This window comes from Numida meleagris, chromosome 3, assembly GCF_002078875.1.
Source record: "Numida meleagris isolate 19003 breed g44 Domestic line chromosome 3, NumMel1.0, whole genome shotgun sequence".
NCBI classification, from domain to species: Eukaryota; Metazoa; Chordata; class Aves; order Galliformes; family Numididae; genus Numida; species Numida meleagris.
In genome coordinates this window covers 98,173,556-98,187,368 of record NC_034411.1, presented here as the reverse complement: position 1 = coordinate 98,187,368, position 13,813 = coordinate 98,173,556, and the positions used below count along the sequence as shown (strand labels likewise).

At 41.6% G+C, this 13,813-nt stretch overlaps 1 protein-coding gene across 1 annotated transcript in view; it reads right to left on the bottom strand.

Moving 5' to 3' along the window:
• LPIN1 (lipin 1) overlaps nucleotides 1-4,318 on the bottom strand; it is a 54,582-nt gene extending 50,264 nt beyond the window's left edge. The window contains exon 1 of the mRNA XM_021391293.1: nucleotides 4,299-4,318. The gene's annotated coding sequence lies outside the window, so the exon portion shown is untranslated. The remainder of the gene's footprint in view (nucleotides 1-4,298) is intronic.

Genomic DNA, 13,813 nt, shown 5'->3' with positions numbered 1-13,813 from the left:
CTTCCGGGCTGCCAGCGCACACTGCTGGCTCATGTCCAGCTTCTCGTCCACCAGGACCCCCAAGTCCTTCTCCACAGGGCTGCTCTCAGGTTCTTCCCCCAGTCTGTATAAATACCTGGGATTGCCCCCGGCCCAAGTGCAGCACCTTGCATTTGGCCTTGTTGAACCTCATTAGGTTCACATGGGCCCACTTGTCCAGCCTGTCCAGGTCCCTCTGGATGGCTTCCCTTCCTTCCAATATATCAACTGCACCGCTCAGCTTGGTGTTGTCTGCAAACTTGCTGAGGGTGCACTCGATTCGATCATCTATGTCATTGATGAAGATGTTGAAGAGCACCAGTCCCAAGACTGAGCCTTAGGGGACACCACTCATGACCGGCCTCCACCCTGATGTAGAACCATTAATCACAAGCCTTTGGCTGCAACCAGCCAACCAGTTCTTAGTCCATTGAACAGTCCATCTTTCAAATTCATGCCTCTCCGATTTAGAGAGAAGGATGTGGTGAGGGACCATGTCAAAGCCTTTGCAGAAATCCAGGGAGATGACATCCGTTGCCCTTCCCCTGTCCACCAATGCCATCACTCCATCATAGAAGGAATGTTAGAAAACTTAGAAAATTATGAGTGCTGGTAAATTAAAGCAGTCAGAATGTATGAGATTACAGAGATAACAGTGAGGTCATCAACATGCTTTTTCTTTAGCCAAAGCCCAGAGTTCCAAGCAGACATGTTCAAACAAAGGCTTGTGTTCTGCTCAGACAAAATACATATTTTTGTTTAAATGTACACACATACAAGAAAGGAAGAATTATATACACCTTCACAGGAAACCCCTCCACCCTGTTTTGGACTGAAATGCCTTCCAGCCCAAAAGCTACCTTTTCTTCAATCTAGTGCATGGTTAGTTCTGTGCATGGTTAAGAGCTTTTGCCCAGAGTACTGTTCTTAAAGCACAGCAATAAGCAAGATGCTCAGTATCGTTTGTTTGGAACAAAATATTACAAAATATGCTTTAAGAACTCCAAACAAAGCTGCTGTACTTCTCAGAGTATAGTATTTTCTTTGCTGTTTCTGTATCTTTTGCAAACTAAAACAGTTATCTTAAAATAGCGGTCTCATTCCTAAAAAGATATTCAGAAACCAATTCCTTCTGTTGGGAAGATTTTTGCTTTCTTCATACTTATGTCTACATCAGATTGCCTAGGAATATGAATTATCTTAGCAAAAAGGTTGGGAAAGTTACTGCTTGGAGTCTGTAAAGTATCACATCATGACTGGTTCACTGTATTGTTAACTCATTACTGTGTATACCAGTCCTCTTCCTGGTAACTAGCAGAGATGTCACAGCTTCAGAGAAAACAAAAATACGGAGATATTTTGTATAATGTTTTTTTTTAATGGTAGGACATGCATCAAGTACTAGTAGAGATCAGACTGAAGTTCATCTTGTAATTCCATTGAGAGAGTAAAGCAAATAAATAAGTTTTATAATACAAGTAACACTATCTGGTGTTACTTGCCACTTGCCATTTTTTTTTTCTTTTGGCAAGACTCAACTACAATAAAGGAAAATCTATCTGAATGTGAGAAAGAACTTCTTCACTGTGGGGTTGATGGAGCACTGGAACAGGCTGCCCAGAGAGGTTATGGAGTCTCCTTCTCTGGAGATATTCAACACCCTCCCAGATGCTTTCCTGTGTAACCTACTGTAGGGAACTGTTTTAGCAGGGGCTTGATCTCCAGAGTTCTCTTCCAACCCCTAAAATTTTGTGATTCTGTGATTCTTTAATATTTGAAATGGTAGATTGTATCCAGGTTTCAGCATTTTTAAAATCTGTGTATTTCTTAATAAGGCACTTTTCCACTTTTCCCAGTTCAGCCCGTGCAACAGGTTTGGATCCTGCACCTCCAGCTGAAGTGTGTCAGCTTTCCCTCTGCTGGAGTTTCTGTAACAGCAAGGCAGGAAGGAGAGTGCAAGCCTGATCAACAGCTGTGGCCCTCAGGTCTTTCCACACTGTCTTTTCATTCGTTCCCATGTGCTGTGAGACCTTAGCTTGGCAGCAGCACCTGGCAGCACAGGTTTTCAATCTCTCTGATCTTTAGCTTCTGAATAAGCATCATGTGGTTTGGAGGAGAGGTGATACTGTTCCAGGGATAACCCATCTTAGTGGCATTTTCTTTGCATCTCTCCTCTTGGGATTTTAATGATTACAGCTTATGACAAGGGCATGTTTGTTCTGGATCTGAAGTATAGTCATCCTTTGAATGCCTGTAACATCACAATGCTTAAAGATTATATTTGATTTAAACAATTTTTCAGTTGTGCTGTCAGAACTAACTTAATTGTACTGCTTCCGGGATGGTTTATTCTCAAAATTATATTGTTACCGATAAAGATAATAATAAAGATTGCACTGAAATCCTAGAAACAAGTTGAGACAAAGTTAGATGCAGTCATAGGACAATAAATGCTCTTTAATTACTTGCATCGAGTCCAAGTAGTTAATCAGTATATAAAATTGTTTACTGCAATCTTTCTCCTATTTAAACATGTTCACTCTCCTGGTTTAGGCTCAGGGCATGTGTAAAACTCTCACTGGTGCCTCTGAGTCAAGCATTTAGAGCAGGAATATTGTCATTTATTTCAGATTGGTACCTGCTATCTTTCTTCACGTATGTGAGAGCATGCATATATTTATGGGTTGTTGTGTAAGGAATAGGATTCACTTATGATTTCTGCATCTGGAGTACTTAAACAGTACATATGATTACCTTTGCAAAATCATGACAATATTTTATTTCAGTTTCATGTTCAAATTTCTATGAATGGGATAAGTGTCATGATAACTCAGTAGTAAATGCTTCCCGTCAAATATTCTTGATGTCAAAACAAGTGTCATCTCTCCAAAGGTGTCATGGCAAAGCGATCCCTGAACATGCTAATGAATGTTATATTAGAACTGCAATTAAGCAGAACTTCATTTCTATCAATCTAAAAGTAATTATTTGGAAAACTAAACTTAGGTTTGGTGTGACAAAGAATACATCAGCCAATGTGAATTTTGAAAGGGAAGTACTGAATATAGGAACTGCAACCTGCATACTTGGGATGTGTCCTTTTTCTGATTTTTCCTGTTTTGTGGAAAGCTAAGCAAAAACTGTAATTTTACCCTAATGGGAAGCTTCAGCATCTAAATATAGACATTTGAACAAAGACTTTAAAACATAAATGAATCTAAGTATAAAACACACAAGCTTTTTGCAAGTGAAACACCTGAGGTTATTATGGATATGTAATCTGGCCAAAAAGTGTGATGTATGTGAATGGCTCTCAGGAGGCAAAGATCACTTGTAAGGAAATCTAATTCAGTGTTGAACTCAGAAACCTGAAACAATTTTGGTGGGTCCAGTATTAAAATATTACAAAAGAAACCCTAATCAACTCTCTCTGCTCCACTACTACTGTCTAGACTCTACCTTTATATAAAACACAGTGAAGGTCATCTCTGTGTCCATAGATTTCTGTTCACAATATGATAAAAGCTTACAAGGACTGGCACTTACAAACACGAACTTTTTTTAAAAAATTATATTTCAGGTTTTTTTGATAAAATAGCTGTATTCAGGAATTCCTGTATTCAGGAATTAGCACACTGTGAAAATTATTTATCCCTGCTCCATAAATTTGTCATCAGTGTTTCCTATGTACAAGCATTTTGCATAAGTCCATGGAAATCATTTACTTCAGTGAAATTAGTGAATCCATTTCACTGGGTCTAGCCCATCCTGGAATAGAAAGCCTTTGTCCTGGCAGCCTGTATGCTTTACATATACTGTTATGCAAACCTGAGAATTTGTCAAGAGACTTTGCCCCAGTCCCGCTACCCTTGTTACAGCTTACCCTACAGTTAATTGCCCGCAGACAAATCTACAGACCATGAACGGTCTCAAACCTAGCAGCTTCTGCCTAAAAAAGCAACATAAGCTCATTTTACTATTATTTGCAGGTTAGCAGCATTGTGCTCAGCAGATCATGCACAAAGAGAACTCAGGCCCAGTGCTCAGTTCACACAAAGCAATATAATCCTGTTCAAGCCAGTGACCCCTGTAGATTTAAACAAGCGAAGGGTCTCGCTCATTGTTTGAAACAGGTGAATTATTTTTTTTAGAAGCAAATCTAGGCAAGCAGATGGTGTTTTGCATGAAGCTCTGCAGCAGTACAAGAAGCAGACACAAGCCTGGTCAGAAAATACAGAAAATAATTCTATTTAATAGAATAAAAAAAAAAAAAGTCATACCCACAGGTAGCTCAGAGTCACATCAAGGTACATGTCTGCTTCTGATCTGACCTCCTCAGACACCCTGTTTTTCCCCATGACCACCCACACCCTGCAATTTAGGCACAAACAAAAAGGCCTGCCTGTGTAGTCATCCTGCTGCTATCAGATGCCCCTCCCCTGAAGCCCTCGGTGACAGCCCAGCTCAGTCATGGTGTATGTTTTGCATGTTGCTTGCATGCAGATGGGAAAATATTTGTTGATCATCTACCTTGTCCTGACCAGATGTAATTTAGCCTGTGTAATTCTGTTTCCTTTGGCAGATTCTGTTTGATATAGTTTTTCACTTTCTGTTTCAGAAAGGTCTGCATAATTGCTCACAGACTTAAGTACAGTTTAGTGCAGGCATGTCTTTTGTCTGCAATATCCTTTCTATATTCTAATTTTTAGTAGTTCACTAATTTCTCTTGATTTTCCCTCCCTGTAGCATGTTTTAAATATTGCACATCTACATTTGGAATTGTTTTTCCCCATCTTCTTTTGGTATTTCTATGCTACATTAAGGATAGTCTAGGGAAAAGAGCATAATAATGAGCTATAAAAATGAATTCAAAATTTTGCCCAAATACAACATACAACCACAGAGTATCCTGAGTTGGAAGGGGTCCACAGGATAATAGAGTCCAACCTCCATCCCCACACAGGACCACCCAAAATCCAAACCCTCTGTCTGACGGCAGTGTCCAAATGCTCCCTGAACTCCAGCACTCAGGGCTGTGCCCACTGCCCTGGGCAGCCTGTTCTGTGCCCACTGCCCTCTGGTGCAGAGTTTTTCCCTAACCCCCACCTGCCCCTCCCCTGACACAGCTCGGTGCCATTCCCTCAGACCCTGTTGCTGTCATCAGAGAGCAGAGCTCAGTGCTCCCTGTGAGGCCATGGAGGATGTCATGAGGCCTCCCCTCAGCCTCCTCAGCTCTGGCCTGAACATAAACTGATACTTCTTAAAGTATAATCTTACTGCAAGAAGGCATTATCTTTACTTCTTTGAAACTTTTATACAAGTTCACAAGTCACATTTTGCTTGCCCAGGAGATATAAAATTCAGAATCTAACCTGAATGCTCATCCAAGTGTTCCCCAAGTTTGGGATGGAATAATCACATCCATACTCTTGCCTTAATTTTCAGATTTTGTTCTGTCCTTTGCTAGCTGGGGCTCCTTCCCTGTTTGATTTATTTGCATTATGAATTCCCAGGTATCTTTCTCTCTGTATAGTTCAGCAGCTGAAATTGACATCAAAACCCAACCCAGCCCAACAGCAGCCGACCTCACCCGCATTTCAGACTTCCCATCTAGTTTACGTGACATTGCTAATATCAAACTCATCATATAGATTAGATCCTTAATTTGTGTTGGCATAGCTCCATGGAAATCTTAACCTTCATCTATCAGACACAAACTGAAAAGCTGTCAGGCTCTACCCAGCAGAGGATCTACACATGAGTCACCCAAAGACTCCTCCATCAGGAAGGTTCCTTCATAAATCACAGCATATCTCCTAAACTTCACCAATATAGGCAGTGTGGAAGCACCTGAGCAGGGTCTACTTGAGACAGCAATACAGCTGTGCTAGCATGACACTCCACCCGGGCTAATACATCTGTGAAACCTCGCAGAGATCTGCAGAGCCTCCATTCATTCAGTGGAACGGATGTGTCTGTGTGGCACTGTTTGGTGCTAGGTAAAAATGCTGTATTTCCACATGTTTTCAAACACATCAGCCTCTAACTATTCTGCCCCACCATCACTGTAGAAGTAGGTCACTGCTGAGGAGTACAATTCAGAGCCATGTAGGAAGTTAGCATGTTCTTTCCTGGCTCTGCTTCTTTTCCCTTCTTCACAAATCATTCAGTGATGGCAACTCTCTATTTGAGGTGGGAAGTGGCTTTTTTCCTCTCAGGAGCAACAGCTCCTCAGAGGTCCTTTTGTCCAATGTGTGACTGTGCCTTCCAGGAGAGCAGCAGCAGGGCCATCTGGGCACATTTTACTTGTCTTTGGATGTGTCTCTCATAACATGTGACACAGCTTTTCTTATTCCGTTCTCATTGCCCAGGCCAAGTGCCAAGTTTCTTTTTTGTTGTTGTTGTTGTTGTTGTTGTTGTTTTTGTTGTTTTTGTTGTTTCTTTTCTTATTCTTTCTTTTCTTTTGACGTTTCCATCTTTATCCTGCCCATGTGAGGGCCACAGTTTCACAGCCTCCCAACCTTTCACAGCAAAAACAGTACCTCAAGGTACAAATAGTAACAGTGGCCAAAGGGCAACACTGGGACATGCTCTGCTGAGCACTGGAAGGTGGCCAAGAATTAGTCTCTCCCTATCCCATTTTCCTGAGGACCTGCCTGGCTTCAAGCTAGGTCTGCTGTAAGGCACTGGAGGTAAAAATCAAAGAGACAACAATACTCCTTACATTTAGATTGCGAGTCCAGACGTTTCGAATCCAACCAGGATCTTTCATCAGTAGAATCTGAAAGAAAGAATAATGATGAACAATACAGTTAATTAACTATGCAGAGAAGTTAATGTATCCAGGCCTCAATTACTGTTCTTGAAACCCAGCTGCTATACTGCATATATCTCCTGCAATTCCTTTGTAAACCACACTGCCCTTGTGTCATCCTCACTTTTTACGTGGACTGAGAGATGTTCTCAGTTCTCTCTTTTTCCACAATCTAAGTTTTCATGGTTTTGTTGTTGCTTTTTTTTTTCCCCAGTAGGATTTAATCATCTGCTAGTATCTGTATCTTAATCATCAGCTCTGTATCATCTGATGAACAGAGCATGAAAGTGGGGGAATCCTTGTAAGCTGTGAAGAAACATGGACCACAATAAGTTTTGTTTATTCTTTGCAGGATGGGTATGTCCAATGCAAAGGGTAGAGGCAGAGCTGTAGTCCTGCACTGCTATCCAGGGAAAAGATCTTTTCTTATGGCAACATCTCTGGCATCTGTTCCTAGCACAGGAGGACCTGTAATACCCAGCAGGATGAGAGAAGGAATTCTGTAGGACAGAAAGGGTCCATTTCAGTTCCTTTGGAGAAACCTGAAGAGGCTGCATAACAAAACCAGGACTTTGTCCTATGAGTAGTCCCTTTACTGACAGAAGTATCAACAGAGTCAGAGCCCCAAAGTTGGGGTGGCACATAGCTACTGAAACAACATCCTTCTGAAAGCATAGAATTATTGTGGGAGTGAAAGGTGAGTTCATTTTTAAAGAATCCACGGTTGCAAGATACTGAAATGAATTAATATCTAATGAAAAGGGTAAGTTTCCAGTTTTGCTTCATTCATCCTTCCATTAAAATAGAAGAAAAAGTTACTTTAAGAGAAATTCTACATTGTTTTATAAACTGTTTTTTATTCCATACTGAAATTGTATACTGAAAGGACTAGTTCTACATGATCCATAAATATGATTATTTGAAAGATTTGCCTTTGGTGGTTAGTAAAATTAACATTCAAATAAGGTCAGGCTTGACAGTGGTGTATTCTGAAAACATTCCTGTTATCTTATATACAAATAAAAAAACTTTTCAATAGAAAAAAACAGAACTCTTACTGCTCTTTATCGTTCCCAAGCTATACAAGACCCTGAATACTTCATGTGATCTTACTGAGCATGCAAAAAAAAAAAAAAAAAAAAAAAAAAAAAAAGCATTTTAAATATGGCTAATGAAATAATAACAAATAAGAAATCAGAAATTAAAAAACAAGCATTACCAAAAAAAAAAAATCACCCAGTGCCAGTACATGCAATTCTTAAGTAATCTGTTAACATTTATTACACTGAAACTCTCTGTTACATGTTGTATATGGATAACATAAAAGTAAGTTTGGGGTGGTACCATTAGGAGAACACATTAGAGGTCTACATGATCATAGAATCATAGAATCATAGAATGGTTTGGTTTGGAAGGGACCTTTAAGATAACTAGTTCCAACCCCCTGCTGTAGGCAGGGACACCTCCCTCTAGACCAGGTTTCTCAAAGTCCCATCCAGCCTGGCCTTGAATGCCATGATGGGAGCAACCACAGCCTCTCTGGGCAACCTATTCCAGTGTCTCACCACTTAGAAAGTAAAGGATTTCTTCCTAATATCTAGTCTAAATCTACCCTCTTCCAGTTTTAAGCCATTTCCCCTCATCCTGTCACTACATGCCCTTGTAAAAAGTCCCTCCTCAGCTTTCCTGTAGGCCCTTTTCAAGTACTGGAAGGCCACTGTAAGGAGCCAGAGCCTTCTCTTCTCCAAGCTGCAAAGCCCCAGCTCTCCCATCCTGTCCTTGTAGGGGAGGTGCTCCAGCCCTCTGACCATCTTCATGTCCTCTACTCGACCCCCTCCAACAGTTCAATGTCATTCCAGTTTATGTTGGAGGCTCCAGAACTGGATGCAGTACTCCAGGTGGAGCCTCATGAGAGCAGAGTAGAGGGGCAGAATCACCTCCTGTGACCTGCTGGCCATGCTTCTCTTGGTGGAACCCAGGATATGGTTGGCCTTCTGGGCTGCAAGCACACATTTCTGGCTCATGCTTAGTCTTTCATCAACTGACACCGCCAAATCCTTCTCCTCAGGGCTGCTCTCAAGCCATTCTATGGCCAGCCTGTATCTGTGCTTGGGATTGCCCCAACCCAGGTGCAGGACCTTGCACTTGGCCTTGTTGAACTTCATGAGGTTGGCACGGGCCCACCTCTCAGGCCTGTCCAGGTCCTTCTGGACAGCAGCCCTTCCCTCTGGTGTGTCAGCTGCACCAATCAGCTTGATTGGTGTCATCTGCAAACATGCTGAAGGTGCACTCAATCCCACTGTCCATGTCCCCTACAAAGATGTTAAATAGCACCTATCCCAACACCGATCCCTGAAGAATGCCACTCATCACTGGTCTCTACTTGGATGATAATATCTTGCACTCAGAACCTTCCATTAAGGATTGCACCATGATATTCAAACACAATTTGCTGAGTCCCTAAACAACCTTATGTGCCAGGAAGTATTATGAATTCCATTTTCCAAATGAAGAAACTGAGATACACCCTGAATAAATGACTTATTTTGGGTTACAAAGGAAGTCTAGCATCAGAATTAGAAACAGATCTCTTTCCATATGCCATTGTTTTAACAAGACTATTCTCAGAAGTAGGGCAAAAATGATGGTATTGCTGCACCAGTAAGGAAATGAACAGAAACATTCTCACAAGCCAAATTATTAATTGAAATGCAGGTGCCTGTTGTATTCAAAGGTAGGATTTAATTTAATCCTATTGCACATGCCTCTTTGTGTTCAAGATGCAACTTGTTGCTTTGGTAACCAAGGTGGTGGCTTGAAGGTATCACAGCTGTTGACTGCTCAGTGTTAACACAAAGTATATAGAACACGAAATAGCAGAACAAAATCACACTAAGTGTTTACGTGTTCAATGCTTGCATATCTGGTGCATATAAAATGCATATGGTATATGTGCCCTCTATTTTCCTAGGGCAAGTTCCATCCTATTTTACTGTCTGACCTGTGAGTCTTTAGTACTTGTTTGTCTTTAGTCTTTGTAACTTTTTGAATTCTGGGAGCACTTCCACCTCCCAGGGAGAGGTACCAGCCCCATCTCTGTCCTGACCATTTTGGAAGCAAACCCACACTTGCCAAATAGAGTCAGTGTTTGGGGAACTACACTGGTGCCACTCCTCAAAAAAAGCCTGCCCCATAATTTGGCGGCAGCTTCAGGACTTCCCACAGGAAATCGCCTTGGAAATGCAGAACCACTTGGGGTAGCAGTCTGCTACTTCTACACACTGCTGGGTCCAGGAGATCTGCATTGGAGTTGGGAAGGAAGGATCAGCAGTGAAGGGTTTTCTGTATAAATTCATCCCTTCTTCCACTTTCCCCAATTTTTGCCGTCTAATCTGCATAGAAACATAGAATCATAGAATAGAATCATAGAATTGCTCAGGTTGGAAAGGACCTTCAAGGTCATCAAGTTCAACCACAACCTAACCATACTGCTCTAAAAACCCACCGCTAAATCATGTCCCTGAGCACCACATCCAAATGGTTTTTAAACACATTCAGGGATGGTGACTCAACCACCTCCCTGGGGAGCCTGTTCCAGTGCTCAACAACCCTTTCTGTAAAGAAGTTTTTCCTGATATCCAACCTAAACCTCCCCTGGTGCAACTTGAGGCCATTTCCCCTTGCTCTGTCACCTGTCACCAGTGAGAAGAGACCAGCCCCGCTCTCACTGCAATCACCTTTCAGGTATTTGAAGAGAGCCATAAGGTCTCCCCTCAGCCTCCTCATCCCCAGACTAAACAGCCCCAGTTCCTTTAGTCTCTCCTTGTAGGGCATATTCTCCAAGCCCTTCACAAGCCTTGTTGCCCTTCTTTGGACCTGCTCCAGCACCTCAGTGTTCTTTCTGTACTGAGGCGCCCAAAGGGACGCGCAGACCACACAGATACAAAATAGCTCAGATGAGTAGAGCTATTTTCATGAAAGGATTAAACTGACTTTTCTTTCTTTCCTTTTCTTTCTCTTCTTTTCTTCTTTGTTTCGTTGCCTCTTTCTCTCCCACTTTTCCTTTCTTGCCATCTTTCTGTCTTTCTTAATAACATTCCCCATAAGCCACATCCAAGATGAAATAAATAAATCTCAGGAACACAATGCTAGGAACTGCCACAAGAAAACAGTACGTTTCATTAGCAGAGAAGTCAACAGTGTGTTGCAACAAGCTGGTAATTGTACAATAGTGTTGCTGCCTTTGCAGTCAGTCCCTCTGAAAAACATTGATCAGAGACAGTCCTGTGAAACATTCTTTGTGTGCTGGTGTAACAGCCACGGGACTCTCCAGGATCCCTGCCAGCTGTTTAGAAGTACAGTTAATGTTGCAGTTAAGTATTTGATCTTTAGAGCTGTCTAGTCTCTGCTCTTGCTTGCATTTGAAAAACAACCCTAAGCAACTTTCATTTAGTCCTGGAATCAATGGGAAAAAAATAGTTTTTATTGAATGACTTTTGTTCATTGTTTAGTGTATCCTCTTTTTCAAGTTGACTGTTACAAATCAACTATCTACACTTCCAATTTAATAGGCTTGGAAATGCAAACTGACATGATTTAAAATTGTTTTAATGCAGATACACAGTGTATTAAATCCTTCCTTCAGCTATGCTAGCATCTGTAGTCACTCTGCTGACCTCCGGGAACAAAGCTAACGTAGGGAGAAGATGACCTTGTGCTTAAGCCAGTGAAATAGGACACAAGGCTATTCCTGTAGTAGAAAACTAAACAGAGGCAGGACACAGGCGGAGGTGCTGGAACAGCTTCATCTCTGCCCTGACATTGGTAGAACAGACCAGTGCCTGGCGTGGCTGTAGCCCCAACCCAGCCTCAGTCTTGAGCACAGGGCCTTTCCAACAGACTGTTGGAAAAGGGGCAGCCAGTTTGGGAGTCTGAAATAACATGGAGGTGACTACATCATGCCACAAAGCATCAAAGCCCTACCGCTGCTTAGCTGACTCTCATCTATATAGCCAAGGGCTCATATCTCAGAGCTACCTGAGCTTCCTTCCAGGCTTATGGGTGTACCATGAGCACTGTTGTTCAGTTCTCCTGCTGTTGAACCAAAATAACATCATCCTCAGCTGTTAGGGAAAATTACTTAATATTCATAGGAAAACCGTAACTTGTGGTGCAAAGCCAAATCTGCTTTTTTTTTTTTTTTAATAGAGACTTTATAACCCAATCTTGCCCCATCTGGAAGCATAAAGCCAAGGTGTACTTCCCCCAGCTAAATATGATCTGTTTAAGAACCAGAGGATGAACATTTTTTACAGCTGGTAGAAGTTGGAGTAGAACAAGAGAAGATTCAGAGATAACATGTTATGACATGACATTTGCAGGAGAAAGATTGGTCTGTACTTTATCCCCTCACTAGAGTGAAAAATATATCTACCTATCTGGTGTAAAAAATCACAAGGAAAATGAAAATGTGGCAACTGTAATCCATGTCTCCTCGGGAGAGATAGGGAGATGTGGAGGGGACGAAATGCAACAGGAAGCATTTAGCCATTAGGAAAATTATAATATCGGGGTAGGCAAGCTCTGGAATGGATTGCCGGAAGAGGCTAAGATCGTTCAGAGCAGGGTAAACACACATTTCTCAGAAATGTTGTAATTCTAGTTGAATTTGCCTTTAGGCATGGAAATGAACCAGATGATCACTGAGTATCTTCCAGCCTTGCATTCTGTTATTTTGTGATAAAATGACACAGCAGGATGAGGCTGCATTTTCAGGAGCTCTTTCCTAGTAATGAAATCTCACAGTGGAAAAATTCAGAAACGGGTGGTGGAACGCTGTCACAAGATGTGCTTTGAACCTGACTAAGAAAATAGAGCAGGCACAAACTCCAGGGAACAATGGCAGAATAACCAAGGAACAGGACAGGTGATCTACAAGGCTTTTCTGTCTCAAACCTCCGACTCAGTGGCATGACATCACCTGACCACTGATTAACTCATCACACTGATTGCAACAGACATTGTAAACAAAGTTACTCATTTGTGAATTACTCACCTCATTTAAATCTGGTTCTTGCTGTAATAATGCCTCCTAATGTAGTTAAGTGCACAGTGTATGTCTTCTTTTCCTTCCTGCCAGTATCAGAGAGAAACATCCTATTTCTTCCCGAAGGGCATCTGATTTTAAAAAATGATTGTAAGACCCACCTCTGATGCCCAGAGGTGACTTACATTTTCTCTGTAGTGTGGGTGTGTAGTGCCGGGCAGCAAATCTATTCTTTCATAGATACACAGAGCCAGTTTCTTTGATAAGGTGATGTTATCTCCACTACAGAGTCTCTTTTCAACTGCAAAGAAGGAATGACCTCTTGTAAGATAAGATGACAATCCTAGATTCAGTGCATGATCAAATTCCTTTCTAAATGATGATTTCCTAGTATGGAAATAAAATCATTTTGTAGTATCTGGAATAGATAAGTTTGACGGACAAGATAAAGTTTTCCTGGAGAGGTGTGGCTAGAGTCAGGTGAAGATTAGGTCATCAATAAGTGATTCAGAGAATGGGTCAATATTCTCAGAAACTATGTCAGAAACATAACTACAGAGAGCTCTGTCAGAACCTGCATGAGTTCCTAGTTAAGAGGTCTGACTTCTTAGTTCACTAGAATCAAAGTATTACTATCTACATCTCTACAAAAAGCCTACAAAATACAGCTGCTTGTCTGTGGGAGGTCACATGTGGGATTACAGCATCATTTATGTCCTTTGAAACATGAAAATCATAGGCTGCATTGTGTGAAGTTGAGGAGGCCCAACAAGAAACTTTCTGCTCTCTCGCCTCACTTGACCTTCAACATCTGTCCCCAGCAAAAAGAGCCATTATCCTCAAGCATTTCAGTAGCTGCAAGGTCCTGTTGACTTAGAGGCATGGTTACAGGGCAGGAAGATCCCAAATGACTTGGAGCACCCTTACTTGTCCAG